Genomic DNA, 22757 nt, shown 5'->3' with positions numbered 1-22757 from the left:
CACATTCTGCTGTCTCCTGTAGCTTTGATGGTTTTACTGCCATCATTAAGAGAAGCAGCTTTTAAACAAATCATGTGTTCCAGCTGGAGCCCTGAACGTCTGCTCACTTATTAGCGGGTGTGAGTTGCCACCTTGAACGGCCTCTTCCCTCATTTCTCTGCCCATTCTGTCCTTGCAACAGAGAACCCATGTCTCCAGGATGTTTGCTTGTTTTCGCTCCGAGCCCGGTTTGCCGTGAATGAGGTCTGGGCTTCTCCCTCCTGAGACCACGTTAGATTTCTACACACCAGTTGCCCTGGAGCTGGGGCCGTGCAAACAGCAGAAAACACAAAGCAACACTCGGGCAAAAAAGGTTTCTCTGAGTGATCAGCAGCACTTAAACAAAAGAGGAAGCACACAACCGGGCTCTGCATTTCAAAAATGTAAATGTTTTTGGCGGAGTAGCAACGCACGACCACGACATCCAGGCTTTCCCTGATGGAGACGGCACCACCTGGACCTGTCTGCGGGCCTGAAGGTTGTTCATCAAGAATCAGACAAACCATCTGTGTATCAAGGTTTCTTTGCAGGCCTTAGGGTTATTTATCACAAGGCGTGTGTGTGTGTGTTTGTGTGTGCGTGTGTGTGTGCTCATGTTCATCTGTCTACATGTTCCTATAGTCACACCAAATGACAAATGGCCTAATTAAGATGGTCGCCAGGTTGGGTTTATTGCACCGTGTCATTGTGTTGTATAGATACAACCTTCCTCTGCCATTACAAATCCCTTGGCGTGTTGAAATTAAAATCCCACTAGACTGAATGATAGATTGAAAAGTGGAGACAATGTTTTGCACACAATGAGACAATCTCTAAAAACTCCTCTGAAAGGCTCTGAGGGCCATTCTAGTTGAATGTCCCTGGACTGAGTCCTTGAGTTGCTCTAAACATCCCTGGCTTCACTGAAATTTAAAAAAGCTCACAGCCCTCGCTCAGGTTTAATAAACTTACTAGTTTTCACACTTCTTAACTGCAGAACCTTTTTTTTTCTCGACTGTAAAAGGCCACAAGTTTATTGCAGCCTCTCCAGCTGAGCGGTCTAAACCCATACATTCCCTTCTGATGTTTGTATACGTGTCTGACTGTGTGTGTGTTGGAGACAGAGATTGAGAGGGGGGGGGGGGGGGGGTTGGTTGCCGTGGCTATTCCAAGGTTTGAGCATCCTTCAGAGGACAGACACACACACACACACACAGACACACACACACAGGGTCGTCCCACACAAAAAAGAGCAGTCAGACAGAGCTGGGTTTAATCAAAGAGATTTACTGCCTCCCGAAAGTTGTTTTTTCTTCCCCTCCAGAGGTTAAAAGGGACGATTCTCCCGACCCCCTTGTTCCCAGTCTCCACTGCACAATGGAGTCATTTGGAGTTTCACTCGTGCACGCAGAGACGGGCCGAGCGAGAGGGATCCAGATTAAGTAACAGTAGGAAACAGCATTCCTCTGCTTCTGATCCTCTACAACTGAAGGGGAAAGGAGGGTGTTGTAAAAATCAAGATTTGAGTGAGAGCTCCTCATTCTACAGCTTCAACTCGGATATGAAAGAGAGAGGAAACTTGAGAAGGACAGCAACCAGCAGTAGAGTTGGAGGTCTGGAGGAACAAGATGAAGAACAGACTGTTTGCAGAAATAGCTGATGACTGAGAGGGACAGTGCAGATGAAATACTTTTATTTATATATATATACACTGTATATGATACTCGGCTCCATTAAGTCAGTCACTGTGAGAGAGAGAGAGAGAGAGAGAAGCCCGACATGGAGTTTGATTTCTATGTTAATGCAGGATTTGTGCAGGCTGTGCACGGGGATGACACCCAAGGTTACACTGGTGGCGGGGGGAGTGGACTAGGAAACCTCATTTAACACAAATATGCAATACACACACTGTTTGGCGCCTATAGTGGCACTGGCCTTATACTGGAGTTTATGTTTTTACCCCTTTCTGTTTTTAATTTTTTGGACTACGCAATAACTACTGAGCAGATTTGAACCCTCAACATTTTGGGGGTGGATTTAAAGCAATTTTACCCTTTTTAACATTGGAACCTTTCTTTTAACATATTCAGATTTGCCACAATTCATGGATCTTGAGGAAAAACAATCAGGCATATTTAGGGGACAGATCCAAATGAAGATCCAAATAAAAATCTGGATCTCTTGAATTTAAACGTGGCTTCAATAGGGGACATATAATATGCAACCTTGGCTACTAGGGATCTCTCAATCAAAACTATAACAAAAAAACCTAGTTTGATGTCATGAAGCAGCGTGGGATCATGGGAGTTGTTTGATCCAAGCCTCGATCTTTATTACAACAACCTGAGGTTTCCCTACGTTGCCAAAGAAACTGGAGTAACCAAGATCTGAGTGGCTGCCACTTTTTTGAGAACGAGTCGAGCAGCAGAATAATGTCCAGAGCGCTTGGCTGCCTGTGACATACACATGTCAGAAACACGCTGCAAAATGCCTGTGAGATCGCCCTATCTGAAGCAGCAGCACAAAGGGACAGGCGAGGGAAAGACAAAGACGAGGACGACCGCAATGAGAGAAAGAGAAAAGTGGAAATGAGTGCGAGGAACAAAAGGAGGCTGTTGACAAGGGAGGGCAAACAGCGCAGGGTATACGGAGCTATAGGACGCCTGGGAGACGTCTAATATTGACTGCATACAGATCGAGGCCTCCTGATATAAACGATGCCAGGAGAGGGATTTCTCCCTGTGATCTCATTACATTTGAGACTCCTCAGAAAACATGGTTCTCAGGCTTTAAGCTGTGATGAGGCAGAGACGAGCAAATACAGTACAAAGGCTGCACAGGCGCCGCAGGACTGATAGCACACTCACGGCAGCATGTTAAGCATGTGTCGCTGTAAACCCAGTGAGATTACTGGGAAGAGGATCTCACTTTTTCCCTTAATGGTTCAACAAAGCCTCAGCTTGAAATGTGAAGCCAGATTGCAGCTTCGCCACACAAAGGACGACACTTCTTCTTATTTCTTTACTCCTCCACTCGTCTCGCACCTCACAGCTGTGCGAGTTGTGGGACGCTGTGAACGGAGATCAGAACTGGGAATGAGCAGGAGATGTCATGGCGGGGTTTGCTATTTTTAGAACATATCAGAGTTTTCATTGTGCTCTCCGTCTACAAGCTTCCCTCAGGGGGGAAAGGCGCGCCGATGTGGATCAGATCAGATTTAATCGCGATACTTCGAGTCAGGATTCTGATCAAAGTTAATGAGGTTAGCCCAAGGTGAGCCTCCCTCAGACACATGTGATGAAAGGGAGTAATTTCACATAAAGTATGACCTTGCTACACGGGCTGATTACCGTCCAGACCACACCAGGGATGCCCCAAAGACAGAGCCTCTATTTGAAGCAACAGTCAGTGCATCGCTAAGAAAGCCAATGTGATCCATATATTTTTACACCAAATATTACATTTTTACAATATTACACAGAATAAGCCCTCTTACACTAACCAACATTTTTATTTTTAATGGTTCTACAAAACAAAGAAATGGTTTCAAACTTAGTGGAAACCATCTTTTCAAAGTTCAGTATGTCGCCTGGATATCCAACACTTTCTTCTGAAATGTATATCCTAATCCAACCTAGTTGGCAGTAAAACAGTAAAACAAAAAGATTTGTATGAAATATGAAAGCTGATTAAAATGACTGGATATGAATGTTCATTAATTCTAAATCATGCATCAAATTTGGCCATAAAGCTGTGCAATAACCTGCAGCACACATTGGCCTTATGGACCTAATGTAAGATTTTGGTCTGATTTGGTCGATTTTTTTCTTTCTATGTTTTAACAAATTGCTAGTAGTTTCCATTAGTATAACATTTTTGAAATTGGATAGGGTTCAGCTTTAATGTTTATTTTTATGCTGCATGTGCCTTTTATGGGGGAAAACATGGGGTTCAGGTCGCGTTCAGACACATAACAGAATTCCTGTGGTGTTTGGGTCGTGGCTCAGCTTATTTGGAAACCCAGTACAAGGCCCCATACAACTAGCCTTCTGCCAAAAGCTCTGTAATGTGGCTAGTATCATTTCTTTCTTGGGCTTGGTTTGGCTTGATGCTGGGCCCCCAAAAGGCCTTGAAGCGCTCTGGACTTCAATCTCCTCCCAGTAACTTTGGAGCAGTATCTCCAAATCAAACTCACTGGAAAAGAAGATCCAATCTCGAAAAAGCTAATCCGTGCCATATTGATACATTATTTAGAGGACGGTCCTCAACACATTCTCAAATGTGCACGATTGTGAGTCAGATGTGCCTGCCTGACTCCAAGTGACTAATTACTTTCCCCTCTGAATTCCCACTAGATTGAAAGTGAAAGCTCTGAACCGCGCACTTCACTCCACTGGCTCAAACGTGACATTTACAGTCCACTTCTGTGTGAACTCGAGGCTAAGAGTAGAAAAAGAATGGAGCGCTATCCAAACAACAGCATTGTGCGCTTGTAGTTCTCGTGTTGTCTGAATGAACGTCCTCCTGAGCTTCGCTTTTTTGCATCTGTAAGTGCTTCATATTTGTTTTTGGCCCTCGAGGTCAAGCAAACACTCAATAACGCATCGCGTGGCGTTTCGCTCGGCTACATTCTGCAGGCTAAAAAAGGAGGCCTTCGTGATGCATCGGCGGCAGCGTGCAAATGTTCCAGAGGCCTCGCAGTGTTATGTGACACCCGTGATTCATGACCCTCGCCTGAAGAGGATAGAAAGCGTGGTCGGACCCATTTGGATGATGTCACGGTTCGGTGACGCAGGATGATGCTGTTTCCGTGCTGCGGTGGGCAGGAGCCGACACACAGGGATCTAAATAGTGCCGTTTAAACACACACACCCACACGCACACCATTATTTGCCTCCCATCTTTGCCCTGATTTTCATTAAACAAATCGACAATGAAAGAACATTGCGTGCAGGACAATCACGCAAACAAAACCGACCACAGCATCAGCAGCAAAGATCTCAGGTTTACAACATGCTACTATCATACTTCTACAACCCAGTGGATACAAACATCTGCTCTTATGCTAATATTGTGGCCCAAAAACCTTATTATTTGACACCCATCACGAGAATTGACACCATTTATCAACAACACGACCTCTCTTCATCTCTGGCGAGTGACAATCACAATGTCTGAAATTATAATCTGCCAAAACACTCAAATGGTTAAAAATGATACAAACCACCAACAGCCATAGAGGTATAGGAGTTTTCTTTTTCCTAAGCTATATGGTCCAATAATACAGTATTTTTTCGTCACACCACCGACAAATCATTTGGGCTGAATCCAGTCCCATCACTTATTTAGCATCCTGCTGTGATTTACAGAAGGTCATTACATTCCTATCAACTTGAGCATTTCCCTGTTTCTTCAGTTAAGGTCATCACCTAAGGCTTGGTTCCTCTGCAGTGAAAGGAAAGAGTCACCTCTCCAGCCACAGGGCTAATAGCCAACCATAGATCTGGATGATGTGAGGAGCTAACGCATTAAATCCTGCAGGAGTGTCACTTAACGGATTTTCCTCCGTACTTTCTAGAAGAAGAATGCATAATTGTTCAATCCCCTTGTGAAACCACATCTAAATCCACTAGATCTGGATTTTCATTCTGACATGTCTGATTCATTCTGAACCATAATTTGGACTGTTCTTTCCTGACCCACCATCATCCTTCCACCAAGCATTTTTGCGTAATCCATCCGGTTGTTTTTTCCGCAATCTTGAAAACTAACAGACAAAGACCTAACCTAGGCCAAGGTCATGAATCAAAGCCAAGCACACTGACAGTGAGAAGAAAACCACACGTTCAGATGTAAAGCGAGTCTCTGTAATGGAGCCACCGAAGCAGCAGACCCTAGCAGCTCGCTCTCGCTCATTGCGATCTGTCTTCATGCATGGACAAACTCCATTCACTGCTGCCCACAGGCTTCTTCTGCCTTGTTGGTTAGTGGTGCTGAGCTCTTGGCAGAGCGCACAGGCCCAGCTGGAAAACAGAGGCTGTAGCTATCTCTGTACAAAAGGCCCCGCTCAGCACTCTCTCTGGTGCTTCTAAAAACAGATGCTGTCTGAGCTAATGAATGTACCTAGCAGCACAGCAGGCCCTGGGTTTACATTGGGACAGTCCACCACTCTATTATCTACTATTATACATTCAAGCCAACACAAACCGGTTATTCAATTTAGGTAAAAGTAAGTCTTTATGGCCTGGTAGGGTGCATTTAGTTTTTATCTCTATCTTGAGATTCTGCAAAGATAAACGCACTTAACCCACGCGACTCCATCCCGCTCGAGTTAATGAGCTTGTGAGGGATCACGCAGCTGTCTTAAAAAATATACGGGGGGGGGGGGGGGGGGGGGGATTCTTTTAGCTTTCTGTGACACAGACGCCCTCAGGGTTCCCCCAGCACTAATCCCCTGGATCAATAATCTCCGTGTCAATTCAACCCCCTGAGCTGACGCGTATGGATTTGTGATACCTGATACACCCACTATCAATCAGTGGGTTAATGCGAATGCTCGGTGTCCGTCTAGAAAGACAAAACACACGTTTGGGAAAATTCAACAACGTAAAAAAGGTGATGCAGAAAAGATGATGAAACGACTAGAAACAAATCCAAAACCTTCATTTTTTGCGCCTGCATCCCCCTCCCCATCCTCCGACAGATCAAGGAGAGCACATCCCCCAATTATCCCAAATTCAACCCTGCTCCACATGAGATTGTGAGTGCAAGTGACAAGAGGGGCAAAGCACTCAATAATTCATATTTTATGGCCTGGATTTGATGCACCAAAGCAGTGGTGGAAAAAGACATACGAAACGTTTTGGCATATATAAGTAAGAGGATGTTAATAATCCAGAATTGTATCATTTCTCATGGCTGAAAAGACCCGGCAGTCCAATAAGATGCATTATCTTAACCTGGATTTACACCAACATCACAGACCTTGAGCCAGGGCCCAAATCTGGATTTATTCAATCTCAGTGGAGAGAGAAATCGGAGTAATAGAGTAGCAGCTGCAGGCTTCTGTCCTGCCACCATCATCACCACAAGGCCAAACAGACAGCCCATTCCAAACCGGCAGGATGAAATGGTTATGATGTGGTTTCACACATTGGAAAATAAGTGCTTTGTGTTGCACTTTGTTGTGCACAGAAAGAGAAGAGATGAAGACAGAGGTAAGAGAAGGATGACTTATGAGCATCATAACATTTCATGAGACAACATGCAGCCTCCAGGGCACAGGAGAAAAGATGCAGCCTATGTTATATTCTGTTTGATTTACTACTTTTAATGTAGCAGCTCACACACATTCATCCCTGAAATCTCTGGTCCCAGAGGAGAGGGTGATAGAGACTGATGTACGGAAAGAGTGTATTATACAGTATCAGAGAAGAAGTCGCACATAACCTGCAGTTGCCACATTAATCAGACAAGTATGTGTGTGTGTGAGAGTGTATGAGGAAACCACACACATTCAAAATGCAGGAAAACACCAGAGTGAGCATTCACTTCACAATTGCTGACCAAACGAGTTATGTGCTCTGATAGTGCGGGACACTCCCTCGCCGTGACACCTGATAGCTTGTGTTACCAGGTTATGTGAGCGTGGGAAAAGTGTTCCAGACCCGTTTCAGCAGAACTTAAAATTAATGGATCTTTTGTGGAGTGAATATCTGGCAGCGTGTATATATCACGTAACCGAGCTGTAATGGATGAGTGGCTTGAATGAATAGTGTGACAGAGTTTCCTGTGCTTTGGAAAGGGCACTGCAGTCAAAACAAGGGGGGGTCTTACAGCCTCAGTGTTGTTTCTCATCTTAAGGTGTGTCAGGGTTAATGTAACACAGCACATACATAAAGACGTACAGGGACTACAGGTTGAAAAAAAGAGAAATCAGGTAAGTACATGAAATAGACCAAGAAGACAAAGAGTCATATTCCCCAACAATTCTATAATAACTAGCAGAAACAACAAAATCGTCAATACTGACAACAAGTGCAGGGGCGGATCTAGGGGAAGGGGCCCCAGCTTAAATCCGATTGGCCCCTTAACCAATTGAGCCCTTCAGCGTTGTTTAAAAAACCACCACTTAAAACACAAGGGATTTTCTGAAGAGCTGACAGGCTGGCCAATGTTTCCAAAAACTTTAATTTCTCAACCTCTGAAGCAGAAAGAGACATGAAATTTATTACAAACTACATCTCCTATAATGCATTTCACCTACATCACATCTGGTCTTAAGGGGTGAAGCTATAGAGCTAACAGTATACGATGAATGAAACTTGTACCCTTCTGAATCAGGAATTGTGCATGGATCCTGGACATATAAATGGCTCCTCTGTGTAAATTGTGGCCCCTTTGTGGCCCCTCGATTTATAAAAAACCTAGATCCGTCCCATGGCGAGTGGGAAGCAAGTGAGTGCTGTCTTGCATCAAGCTGGGTAAAGGTTAAATGGACTTTGTGATTCATGGATCAGAGCTGAGGAGGGATGAGTGGATTGTGGGCACGGTGGGAAAATAATGGGAAGGACACAGATGGGGGGGTAATAAGAGCCTTCCGATGAGATTACAATTCAAATGTTGTGGATGTGTTTAAATGTCATGTTTGTAAATAACAGTTTTATTGCACAACAAGTTTGCGTCCATAGCGTTTCAATCCCCAAAAAAAAACGTAAAAAGAAAAACTCACACCCCGGACAAATCCTCTCCTTCACCGTGTACTTCCACGAGAAGAGGAAGGAGTCAATGCTCATCATACGACTGTCTCGCCTAAACTATAGCTAATGGCTCCCGGCCAAGTCATTAAAGCAGTTAATTATCTGTGCGCCTGTGGAGGAAGCTGGGAGGAAACCGTTCTATTATTAAGAAAAAAGGGTTAAGTGAAATATGCAAATATACTATGTTAACTGAGATTTGGACATGAGTGTAACGCTCCTGCTTTCTGGAGATAGATGCTTGTTTTAAATCCAAAAAGCAATAGCTGTTAATAATACAGTTCGCCTCATGACACAATAGTTTAGATATTATTCTAAAAATGTGGGACAGTTTTTAAGGAGACCTATTATACTCTCTCAGTTTTCCTCCTCTGGAGTGTTATATAGTATTTGTCTATGTCAAAGGTCTGCAAAGTTAAAAAGTCCAAGGCAGGAGGAAGCTCCTCTCCTCCCACAGAAAGCTACTCCTGAAGCTTCTGAAAGAGGTCAGAAGGGCAGCTGATAACTTCCTGGAAATGTGATGTCACATAACATCATAACGCCTCACATTTGCATAATGCACATCTAAAAGGAGGTAATGATCCAAATTAAAATTATGAACTTGAATATGGACATAATACTGTATATTTCCTTTGGAAAATACCTCTTTTGAGCTGATCCATTATCCTGTGGTGAAAATGGCCCACCACAGAATTGACTGAGTGGGAACAATCAACTCGAAGAGGATAGGAAAGAAAGTTGCTTTTACACACTTTTTCCTTTCACCACTATGATTACAGAGGAGTGCTCTTGAGAGATAATCTACATCTTCTACTGAAATGCACTTGTCTAGCATCTCACCTCAAACCGTAATAAGCTGAAGTGCTACAGACAAGATGAGTGAAGCAGCATCTGGCTCTGACGGGACAATACAGAGAGTGTGGTCGCCTCCAAAAAGCCCAGCTCAGCAGTTTAAAGGGTGAAAGAGAGGGAGCAAGGGCAAGAGAGGACAGGGTGACAGGGAGGGGCTTTATCACTGATGTTAAACCCCATTGACTTTTATGGGCCGCCATCCAGAAGCATGAAATGATGCTGAGTAAGAACAAACAGGAAGTGAGTAGTTCTCACAGTAAGTCATCATCCCTGCAGCCTGGTCTGAGTCTAGCGCGACACGTGCTGAGCAACGTTGGAATGGGTTCATGTTCTGTCGTTTCAATCCCAAAACACACACACTTGTTTCGTTTTTTTCATTATCTCCTAACCATAGGTACACTATAAAAAGACGGACTACACATTGTATTGTGTTGTCCAATAAAATCCAATATATTATAGGTTCGGTTAACATTCCCAAAATTACTGTAAATTATTGACAACGCTTGGTAGATTCATAAGGAAATAAGAATTTCCTTGCTTTGAATAATTATTTCTTGAATTGGCTAGAAAAACAGAAATTGACCGAAATTTATATTTCCGATATGTTAACATTTGGAAGCTGTATATTTAATGGGATCATAAGTAACATGCATCATTAACATGACTCTTAAGCAGCTCAATGTTATTATCTTTAATGATATATCTGATAAAAATGTGAAATGTGTATTATAGTTGCGAATAAAAAGGCTTTTATGTGGGTTACAGTGTCGACAATGAAAGATCTGAGTTGTTCCATGCGGGGGTTTCCGTTTCCCCTGCAGCACACAGTGGGGGCATGTGAGCATGTGGATCACACAGTTCAAATAAAAATTACAAGTCGGAATAAACCGCAAATTAAACCACGATTAACGAGGCGGATGTTTTATCCCACGTTCAATCTTCAAGGCCCATAAACATCTGCCTGTAAGTGGTTTATCAGCGAGCAGACACATCTTGGGCAGATTGATGACTTCTCCACACAGAACTGCTTCTGTTGTCCGTGCTCCTCATCTGATCACTGGACAGTTTCTCTTTCCAACAACAGGGTTCTTTCAGTGGGAGCGGAGGGCTCTGGTTGAAGTTGGGCCAGCCCCCGAGGGAGCCCTCACTCGGGACCCAGACGTCGAGGCTCCATTGAACTGGAGCCGCTATTCCCACTCCATGCACATGTTGATGATGAACAGACAGTGATAATGATACAGTCTATCATTATTTCTTTTACACTTAATACGATCAATTTGACGCCAATCTGTCAATGACCAGTTAAGTGTAGTATGAACTAGGGCTGCATGATTAGTCGTATTAAAGTTGTGATCTCGATTCCCAACCATATGCAATATCTTTCCTAACTGGCAACCATTCTGCTGCATTTTAAATAGGGACCTCGGCTGTATCAATAAAAGTGCTTCTGCTTTCTCCCCCAACCAGTGACAATGCAGCGTTGGCCCACATGACGCCAAGCAGCATAAAACTGACAGGGAATTGGAGCGTGTGAAAGAAAGCGGAGAAGAGGTTTTAAGTCTCAAGCCAGGAGAAAACTTGGCCCGACCGGAAACCAATAGATATCCAATTCTTTGCGTCTGAACCAAAGCCAACCACGATGCAGATCATCTAAACTGTACTGAGTTTGTGTTACTCTGCTCCTGACACATGGCCACAAATTGATATTAAAGACTTCATCACAAAGAGCAAGAAGACTGAAGATGTAAAGGCCACAGAAAATGTCAGGTGATAACACAAATGGGCACGATCATACTTTTTATCGCTTCCATTTGCCGTGACATGAGTCCAATAAACATTTATTTGGAAAAAGAAATCATGAGAGAAAGTAGTGATCTCAATTCTGGGCAAGATAATTGTGATTCTTACAAAATAAGCAACTCCTCAGCAGCATACAAAGTTTTTTAAAAAGTCAATCATAGCTGCCAGGTCCAATTTCATGCTGGGAAAACATCTTTAGTAATGGTTGTTAAAGCTTGTTGGTTCCCATCCGTCATGTGACACTGGCGCCGTGAACCAATCGGATGCTTGTGTGATAAGAGCAGCTCTTTAATGGCTTCTTTGACCTAAATCCTCACTAATCACGTTAGAGCTGTGACAAAGATTGAGGCGGATGGGGGGGAATATTATTTTTAAGCCTTACTGTACAACGAGTTAAGCTCCCACCGCTGGGATTTGAACATTCCTCCTTTGTTTCCCTATAGAAAAGGAGGATGTAAAGGATAAGACCATATGCATGTTGGCAAATAGTCAAACGTCATCCTCTGTCAGATCGGTTTCCCCAGTCTGAGGCGGTGTTAAAATCAGTCAAGCAAACTTAAATATATAGAATATACACAAACAACTTATTAAAACCATATTTTACGGTAAAACGTAAAACTTACAAAAGCCACCTCAAATGACAGAAACTGAGAAAAAAACGTATGTGATCTGCATTCTAGTTTGGTCCATTTGCTAACATGGAGGAGGTGGTTTTATGACCTATACTGCCGCCAGCCAACAGGGGGCGACTGAAACAATCTGGCTTCATGTCGTCCATCTTTACAAACAGGCTACGTTCACGCAAACATACAGATGTTACAATCAAAAGGAAAAGCCTGATGTTAGATGAATAAAGGTTTAACTAAGTGTTCTCTCCTCCTAACCCACTCCTCTGGACTTCTCTCCAACATCGTGCTTTCATTTTTCTCCTCCTCTCCCCCCAAGCTCTGCTCTTTCTTCTCCCTCTTCTTTCCCCCTTTGCTTCACTCCACTTTCCTCCCCTTCCCTTTTCTTTCCTATAGCTTTAATCAGTCCCTTTATCCCCTCTTCTAATCTTTCCTTCCCTTTCTTTTCACTCATCCCCCTTTCTTTTATACTTACACTACGCTTCTCTTCGTTCCTATTGTCTATCCTTACCCTCTACTTCTTTCCTTTCCTTAAACTCTCCCTCTTTCCTTTCTGTATCTAATTTTCTGTTCATTTACTTTCCTCATCTCTATTCTTACCCTCTCCTTCTCCCCTCCCTCACCTTTCATTAATTTACTTCTCTCATTTCCTTCCTTTTCCCTGTTTTACCATTACCCATATTTCCTGTGCTTTCCTTTCCTTCCATCAAGACAGCACACACTCTAACAATGAGACAAGATCCAAAAGGTTATATTATTATAGATGATTCCTAGGACAATTATTTTGTAAATCATCGAAAAAATGTACATTCAACTTCAGAGAGTCCAAAATTACATATTCAAGTTGAATGTTTTTTCAAACAACAATCAAAAACCCACAAAAAACATGTTATTTAAATACCCGTCCATGACTCATATTCAATTAGCTGTAGCAGTATGACGCGGAGATTAAACTGTCATGTTGAAATCAAATCTGTGCGACTTACACAAGACGTCTCATCTCGCTTCATTGTGCCAAAAACTGGGTCTTTTCTATCTTTAACCAATAATATCACCTCGAAGAGAGAATCAACCCACCATAACAAAAAACCATCTGTCTCCTGTGGTAGAACAACAGCATCTGCTTTCTGAGGAATCAGCCGGCAGCAGCAGCAGAATGTCACACCGCAGCCTCAGCTTTAACGCTCCCCCCCGTTTCCAATTCATCAATCGTCCAGCCATCCATGTTAATTTAACACGTCCCCGCACCTTCAAGGAAAACCGCAGAACAAACATGTCCAGCTGGGAGTCGGGGGGGTACAGTCAGGGTGCTGAGGCTGTTGACCCTGAAGCATGAGGCCCTTGCTGTGTTCTCATTAGCAGATTTCAGACGTGCACAGAGGAGAGAAAGAAAAACTCCAAACTGTTTTCTGGAGCTCATGTCTCCAGACATGAACTAGATCCGTGTCTAGGGTTCATTTTCTGGAGTTCACGTCTGAAATTGACCAGATGTCAGGCAGGAGTTTATAAATCTACATACGGAGAATGCTCCTGTTGTGGTTTCATCAATTCATGCTTATCGACCTCTGGGGATGAGTCTCAATAAAAGAGCTTTGTTTCCTTGTTGTGCCCCGAAGCAGAGTGACGAGGAGATCGAGAATCTAAACCATACGTGAGCAGTAAAGTATGCAAGGTAAAAGAAATAAATAACATTATGTAACTGGGTGAATGCAGATGTGCAAACACATTTTCTCACATTAACGATGCTACACAGCATCTGCGGTAAAAAATATTGAAACGTTTTTAAAAGCTGATTATATTTAGAGGATTTGCAGATATTTACAGCTTTTGTTGACTGTAAATCCAGTGTTATTGTTTCCAGCATGTCGTTACTGGTGTCAGCCCTTATAACCTAAAGCTCTTTAATCTCATCATCTGTCCAAGTTTACATTCTGTAGACGTCTTCTACGCTTATGGCCTCGCTTTTTTTTAATTCATTCCACTTCATTAAATGTCTGAAAACAGCCTAAAAGTAGTTAAAGGAGCGATAAGGCACAAGAGCTGACTTCAACCCCTGATCCCAAAAACAGAACTTATCTTAATACCGTGCCCTCACTTCAGGCGACAGTGGGCAGAGAGAGAATGCACCTAAAGCGGTCACAATTTCCATCACCTGACTCGTGTCTAATGGGCCGTGGATAAGTGGGAGAGTGACGATGACACCGCATCCGGCGTGAGTAATGGCTCGGCGCTAGCCCTGCGCCGGCAGTCTGCGGAGTCGTCACAGGACACTCGAGTCATTGCAACAGCAGCAGTCGAGTTGGCTGCCATGACATGACATGCCACAGAATGACATCGTGGTAAATTATTTCTTTAAAAAATTGTATGTGTTTTAGAAAATGACTCCTCATGTTTAAAATCCTGATAATTTGGCTTGTTAAAGTGTCAATTCTGGAGTGTCATTTATTTCAACGATTAATATTCATATTTTTTCTTAATTGGATACAATTAGTTAAATTAGGGTCATGGAATAATAGGCTTTTTATTATAGGCTAAAAGCATGCGTGCAGGGCCAGTAGGTGGCGATAAAGTCAACCTCCGAATAATTTTTTCCGATTTTTGCTCTTGGGTGAGGTCGGTGGTTTTAACCTCTTCTTTATGGACATTTTACAAATCTGAGGTTGATCAATGCTGTGTTACACCTCCTCCCTGTGCATCAAACAATTGTTATATTGCTTTTAATGACAATTACATTGCGATAATCATTGATATTGTTTCACCGCCCTGCTGATTAAATGCCTTTTGATGTCTCGTTATAATTGGTTTCTCTGTGGCAGACGGTCCACACATCATCATCATCATCATCATCATCATCTAAAGGTTTCTCAGACAGGAACAGATAGAAATCAGAGGGAGCCGGCGAGATGGGTGGACTGTCTCGTCTCGGCTCTCGCTGTGTTCCTGTAAACTAAAGAACAAGGTACCAGACGCTGACAGCTACTTTAAAAAATGTAGGTTAATGGGCAGAAATGTTCTCGTGCAGCTCGAGGTTCGTGCCGCGCAAACAGCAGCTTTCCTGATGTAGTGCAGATGTGTTCTGTGTTACCTAGAAAAATATCACAACATTACATGGAATATATCTGTGAACGATAAATAATGTAAGGTCTAATTACTTGCAATGATTGATGAGGCTCAGACTGAACTCATTACATTGTGTTACAACAGCAGCAGATGCTGACTGCAAATATTATCACTGCATAAAGTAACGCACAATAACACTGTCATTCCGTCATATTGACTCTTCCTACTCACTGTCCCTTTGTCAGGTGGGAAGCTGGCTACACTGCAAACAACACAACACAAGGCAGTTTGTATCACAGTGACTAGTGGGCCCAATGGGAAATAAACAACAAGCTACCCAGGACAATGCAACTATGCATTTAACATTTCATTAAAATCACAATGTGGGAACATGTGGGAGCTTTACCCACTATATTCCCTCACACACACAAACACACACATTCACCTACACACACACACAAGGTATTCCACTAAACTTTAGATCAGGGTTTCCCAAGCGTTTTATCCACAACCTCCAAAATAACTGGGCCAGATCCTTGTGAGCCCCATTATCCCAAAGGATGTTGAGCCAGTTTACAAAAACATAAAATAAACCACCAGCATGCTCATGTAGCAAGTTTCCTGTGGTGCTGTAAATGAACCTGCTGTAACCAATGCTGTCACTAATCTGTTATCACCTCAGGGCTCATGTGGAGACAAAGAAAACCAGACGGCTGGTGATTATTTGAATGGTTAGCATTTTGTTTAAGCTTTTGTGACACTTTTTACCTGGAGGCGTGAGATGGGGCACATACTGGACAGGTCATCAAAGTAAAGGTAAAATATGATGTACAGTATAGAATTATGATTTTTTTTTTTATTGTATTTGTGTTTCTGGAACTCACCTTATGAGTCCCAACACCTAACCTGGGAAACACCAGTGCAGATGGCATCATATGTGACCTCATTTCCAGTTTCTTTGAAACACATTCATATTGTGAGCTGAATGGGTGGACATCACTATGCACTGATACTCAAAATGATTTAATTTGGTCTAAAATGGTAAGTAAAATTAGTAAATAGTAATAGTGAAATTGCCCTTCTCACCATCATGACAAGATTTGTCGTTTGTTTCATCAATCAATTTATCAAATAACTGCCTTGACTCTACTCTTGACTGCGAATAATTGGGATTTTTGTTCATTTAATATCTAAAATACACATCCCCAATCCGATTCTAGGTTTTTAACGCTGCTCCCTTTTCTTATGTTATTAACCTTCTTATGTTACATGGATAGGGTCTTATGATGTTTTTGATTCTGACCCTGGTCTGTGGACTATGGCCTTCCACGTATGCGGCAACATGTATTAAAGAGGGTGACAGATAAAGCCATTCTGAATTGCTAACCAATCCAAAGGCGACCAAGTCTTCAGATGCTGTCCTCTCCTCTCTCTCCTCCTCCTGCTCATCTAGACACATGGTTGTTTTCCCCCTCGATGACAAACAGCTTATTCAGGGTTTGGCAACATTTGAAGGAAGGAAAAACACCATTTTATCTCCCTGAGTTATATTTTATGCAACAATTAATGAGAGATGTTGATCAATAACAATAAAGAAAAGAGGCTGCTGCATGCACCCCCCCCCCCCCCCCCCCCTGCTAATCAATAGACACCTGCTGACCGGCCTATCTGCATATCTGAATCTGAATATGTGAAAACAAGGCCCTGCAGCAGGTTGTCCTTTCAACCTGCCTGCAAGTCTGTTCCACTGCTTCATCACCGGCAGACATCCAGCGATCCTCTGAGCCGAGGGGCCTGCCCGCCTGCCTGCCTGCACCGGCCGGCACCAGCAACAATAACCCTGCTGCTGCTGCTGCTGCTGCAACTGAACAAACCCGATCCAATGCATCAGCACACAACACATCGCTCTGCCCCGATGCTCGCTCCTCGGGATGCGGCGCGGTGCAGGGAGACGCTCGGGCTGCAGCGCTCCCACCGCGTTTGACGCTCAGCGGGATCAAAGGAAAATAGAGAGGAAAACGCGACAGGCGCCTCCATGTTGCTGCTTTATTTGCACCTGGTCACCATCATCATCATCATCATCATCATCACCACCACCACCACCGGGCTGCCGCGGTGAAGGGAAAAAACCGCACCGATTTCCCACTCGTGCACTGCAGCGTTCTCCTCAAACCACACATGATGACTGAGGAGTACACAAATCAGATCCCTCCATCTTTACAAAGAGAAAAGATCAAACTCACCGTCTGCAAACCGGCTCCTGTTTCCTCCCCCAGCAGCAGCACTGACTGTGTGTGTGAGTGTGTGTGTGTGTGTAGATGCTGTAGAGAACGATGAGGTGTGTGTATGTGCGTGTCTTGACTGGCCGTGCCCGGTGTGAGTGTGTGAGTATGTGTGTCCGTCCCCCTCAGCCGCTGCAGCAGCAAGCTGTGGTCCACACGGATCCTCGGCTCTCCTCCTCACCAGCTCCCCGCTGCTGTCAAAACCAGCTCCGGCCCGAGATCGTCTATGCCCCGGTGAAGAGCGCCCACTCTGCTGCGGGAGGGGACTGCGCCACCGTGGGCTAAGTCAGAGCGCATGCGCAGGGGGGTGGCGGGGTTCATTGCTTGCATGCATGTGGCATTAACGCATGGGATTTATTTGGAGTGAAGACCATAGAGTATAATACACTGCTTCCATCTTTGATCCACTGAAAGGACAGATGTGCCTGTTATTTTAGTTATTGATAAATTGCAGAGGAATTAATTGACAAGTCACAGAGAAGCAGTTTCTTGTTCTGCATCAAGAATCATAAAAAAGCTAAAGATATGAAAATGATAAGATATCATGGCCCTATATGAAAATATATGTAGAAGAAAAGCAATGAATGCTTGAACTAGTGAATTCTTGTCTAATTGTTCCTGACATATACGGATGGACGACATATCTCCACTTCCTCTCACTTTTCACAATTGAAGCGAAAGTTTAGTTGGGTCATACTTTGCGAGCCATCATGTGATCGATCTTTGTTTGAAATAGTTTCATCATTGTTATACTGAGAAGACGACTAGGGCTGCGACTCACTTTTGTTTCTTTATTAATTAATATCCATGTAAAAATGTTGATCAATGAAGAATTTCGATGTTCAAAGAAACCAAAAGCCAACGATATGATATAAAATTAATTTGTCAGTGATAAAGATCCAGAAATGCACGAAACAGTGAATGTTTCAAATTTTTGCATGAAATTTGGTTTACAAAAACCAATTAACACAACAGTTATTCTTTAAATCAATTAGTCAAACATTGATTTTTGTTCTTGTCCCTCCACTATATTAAGATACTTGTAGTGGGTTGGATGAAAAAAACCATCAGAGTGAGACCTCTTTCTTTTTCACCCCATATCTATGTGTGCTTCCAATCCAGTGCAGGAAGAAAAAGGAGGGGTGGGTGGGGGGGTGTTTAGATGAGTTGCAGCAGGTCCACCTGCACCCACTGAAATAAACAATAGACCTGCACAACGCTGTTAACGTGTTTCAAAATAAAGTCGCCTGGAGCAAAGTTTGTCAGCGTAGCGTTTTCTTTTGTCTTTACACTTGTACTTGTACATATATAAAACCAATACGTTCCTTTGATTTGCTGATGTCATCTTATACGTGGTTGATTGACGTGTTATTGATAATTAGCTTATTCACTTGCGAATACTTATTCATTATTGCCTGTTCTAGATGGAAGGTAAATAAGAGCATTGCACATCTGAACTTGATAAAGACAAGAAATGTGATGGTGATGCTTCCACAAGATTTTTCATTTTGCTAAATGTTACCTACCTGAGGGGTAACATCTGATCGAAACATTTCCCGATGGCAAAGAGACAGGGGCTTCTTTTCCAAACACCCGACTCCATCCCGTTGTGAACTGCAGAACCTTCATCTCACATGTCAGCCGTGTGTCAGCGCCCCCTCACCCCCTCATTACTCACAACCTGTGACAGGCCGGGGGTGCCTCCACGCACGTTGTCATCCATCCATCAAGTCATCAATACGCTGTTTCCACTCTCCTCGTCTGCCACGACTCACAGGCTTGTGTTTACACTGCAGCCGCACATTCGCCACCATTCATTTCGTTGAAAAATGTCAAGCGTCAAAAATGTGTGTGCTTGGCTTTTAGGGCTTGGAGTCTCCCTGTGAGGCGTTTTCACCGACACAGTGTGTGTGAAAAAAAGAGGGTATAAACACAAACTGCTTCTGCACATGATAAATGCATGAAGTAGCACTCGTCCAGGCCGAGGGGCAGGAGCGTTCACAAGTGAGTCATGTGGTGTTTGCTGGGAGTAATGGTGACAAGGCCAAAACAAAGCTGGGAGACGGAGCTCTGGTCATTGCACGTGCTCTTTCACACCAGATAAACAATGTGATGGGGGTTCTGTATATGTATGTACAAGATGATGGGGAAACACAGAGCCAATAATAGGATTACAAAATAAATGATATAGTATTTTGTAACTATTAACAGTTGGTGATAGGATTAGTTATCCTGGAAAAGCAAGAGCCGGCTAAACAGAATGTAACCGAAACATCCCAACCATGCCTTCATGTCAAAGTTCAGCCCCCTAAGCAAACAATGGCAGAAGCCCACATTTCCCTGATTGGCTGGCTTACTTATGGCCCTTGTCTCTGCTTCGCCGGTGCATGGCAGTGATTGACAGTGGGCTACAGACACCGGCTTTAATATTCCAGACAACTTTATTTATCACTGGCTATCAGCAGAATCTACTTACCAACCCTACCTTTAAAGAATAGGCAGTATTGATACGATCTGTACATGCATGTGCAAGATGATGCACAGACGTTGCTATAAAGGACTCTATGCAGGGCAGTTGGAGGGTTGTGTGTGCAGGTGTGTGTGTGTGTGTGTCCCCTCGCTAACCGACTGGCAGGGACCTGTGGAGAGCCACACCACTGTGCAAACTGCTCAGCCGTTGCTTTTCCATTCCTTGGCGTGACTACAGACAGATGTTTTTCTGGCTCCGTGACATTACCAACATGGCGCTGTGGAGTGTGAAATACTCCCCAGCGCTTTGGACATATTTTCAAGAAACAGTGAGTCTTCTGTCTCTCTCATCCCCACATTGTTACTCAAAGCAAAATTTAAAAGATATTGTGTAAAAAAACCTCATCATGTTCCAGAGTTTACATCTTTAGGATCCACTCTATTGCTTCTCTTGGGAGCTGTGTACTTTAAAACCAGTTCATAAAGGCCGGAGTTTACCTTGGCGAGACATGGCCTCTCTGATAACAACCAGATACTGTTATTGTTTGCACAACAGCCTATCTAACGAGGGATGTTGCAAACTGACAGGTTTCTCACGCACAACTTCTCCTGGTATGACCCAGGCAGGAAGGAGGGGGGGAGGATCAGTAAGGTTTTCATTATATGTGAATCCTCCTTGAGCCCTCTGCAGTGACAGATGGAGACGTATGAATCAGTTCCTTCGCCTTCGTTTTTATTCCTGAGTGAGCGTCTCTCTCTCTCTCTCTCACACACACACACACACACACACACATACACACACACTTCTAACCCCTGAGTGACCTTTTCCTTGGTTGCAATGACCTGTTCGATGGCTCTTCTTATGTAACCGTGTTTCCATATTTGCAGCTGCAACCCATCACATTCAGTCCGGGCACAGATATTACAAAATTAATATCAGACACAAGGAATGAGAACTTGTGTGAACTTCTCCTCGTGCCCTTTACTGTTTGTGCACGAAAGATGACACACGCTAGGCTGATGGTGGGTGTCTGTGTGTGTGCCAACTGCGGGAGCACGAAAACAAACACACAGCGCTCGATAGGAAAGTTCAATGTGATCACTTTTTTTAGGTCAATTGTGTAACACGTCTACAGGATCGGGGATAAATTTAGGCAAATGTTGGCTCACACACATCGGGAAGATTATAAACGAGAAGGCAACTATAATGGTTGCTAGGGAACACCGTGAGACCAGACTATCTAATTCTGAGCAGGAGGAGGAGGAGGAGGAGGAGGAGGAGCAGGAAGAGGAGGAGGAGGAGACGGACAGCTCCTGCCACAACAAGCAACTAATAACACGCAGCGGCACAAACTATCTCCGGTATCGCCCTCTCTCTATATGTATACGTATTCGTCACTCCTTCATGTCATCACAGTCCGACAGGCTTCACTTAACCGTCAAACACTTTGGCCATGTTCATCCTGGTTCCCAGTGTGAAGCAGGCCAGAGTGTTTATCTTCTGCTGGTGTAAGAGTCCAACCGGGGTAGATTTTTTGGGGGCCTAAACATATTTACTAGAGATTACTCCTAAGCATAAACATTGTAATAAGTCACTTTAAATAATTGGCCAAAAACTGAGATATGTCTTAGCAATTTCATGGCTTAATTGGATTTCAGGCTCAATGACTCATGTTTAGCACTAAACACAACAGTTTTGAATACATTGTATCTTATCAAAAAGAAAACACAAACAGTAAAACCAAATATGTAGAACTTTTTTGGTGGATTTAAAACATGAATGCACATCTTTTCTGGATTGTTAATTTGGTTTATAGAAGTCATTTAATTCAATTTTGAACAGCGAATTAATCAAGTCATCTAATAAAGATCGTACAAAACCACAGTTTCTATGACAAATGCTTAACTAATGCATTTAAATGGTGACCTTTTTGAGGAATTCATTGGCTACCTGGTGCATTGTGTTTTACTAATGTTTTTTGATTCCCATGGCAACGGCAAATAAAAAAAACTCTCACACACATCTTCATCTAAGAAATTTGAAGAAATATTTCCAGTCACACTGCAACAGATTGATTTGAGCGATTCGACCCCTCAGTCTCAGTTGACTCACTAAAAAGACCTGATGAGGGCAAATCCAAGTGTAGGTAGCCAAAACACTGACCGCTGGGCGGGTGAAGCTCCTGCTGGCATTGGTGGGTGGAAAAAAGCCTGGTCCATCAATCTCTCAGTCAAACCAGTTGTAAGACTGACGGGAGCGAGGCACCAGTCATGTGAAACGCTCGACATATTGTTTTGTGTTTCTTCTGACATGTGTCGTGGTGGCATGTGGGCGAGAGCCAACGTGGCATATTGTTCACGTTGATTGGGGCAACGACGAGTGTCACTTATTGGAATGACGGGATGGAATTCTAGTTTGATCTTCAGTGGGATCAAAACAATAAAGCAGAAAAACATTGTGTGCAATTGAGGGGGAGGGGGACGGGCAATTAATCATAGGAAGACCCTTGGCATTCATATGTGGCAACTCTATTGTGGAACGCTTTGCGATGCAGACGAATATAAAAGCAGATAAAGATGAGCAAAATGAAATATTTAATTATATTATCATCCCTCACATTTTTATACATATTACAGTTAAGAAATCAAAAGAACAGAATTTGTCATCGCATTTGAGATCAAGTTTTATTATTTCATGACACTTTTTTTATTTTGCATTCCACAAATGAATGAGGGAGGGGAGAATCTTTTTTAGAACATGTGTCAAATTTACAAAGGGTGTGGCATCAAAAATGAATTTAGGCTTAATCGAAAAAACACTAAGTAACATATTAATCTACAGATTAGATTTGTCACACGAGGATGACATGGATTATATTCTAATAGTTTATTAT

The 22757-nt window shown here is 43.2% G+C and overlaps 1 protein-coding gene across 3 annotated transcripts in view; it reads right to left on the bottom strand.

The window, feature by feature from the left end:
• nrcama (neuronal cell adhesion molecule a) overlaps positions 1 to 17781 on the bottom strand; it is a 49177-nt gene extending 31396 nt beyond the window's left edge. For all 3 annotated transcript variants that reach the window (XM_062382730.1, XM_062382727.1, XM_062382728.1), the window contains exon 1: positions 17356 to 17781. The gene's annotated coding sequence lies outside the window, so the exon portion shown is untranslated. The remainder of the gene's footprint in view (positions 1 to 17355) is intronic.
• Between the last annotated feature and the right edge of the window lie 4976 nt (positions 17782 to 22757).

This window comes from Platichthys flesus, chromosome 23, assembly GCF_949316205.1.
Source record: "Platichthys flesus chromosome 23, fPlaFle2.1, whole genome shotgun sequence".
NCBI classification, from domain to species: domain Eukaryota; kingdom Metazoa; phylum Chordata; class Actinopteri; order Pleuronectiformes; family Pleuronectidae; genus Platichthys; species Platichthys flesus.
The sequence above is the reverse complement of the archived record's forward strand: the minus strand, read 5'-3'. Positions and strand labels throughout refer to the sequence as shown.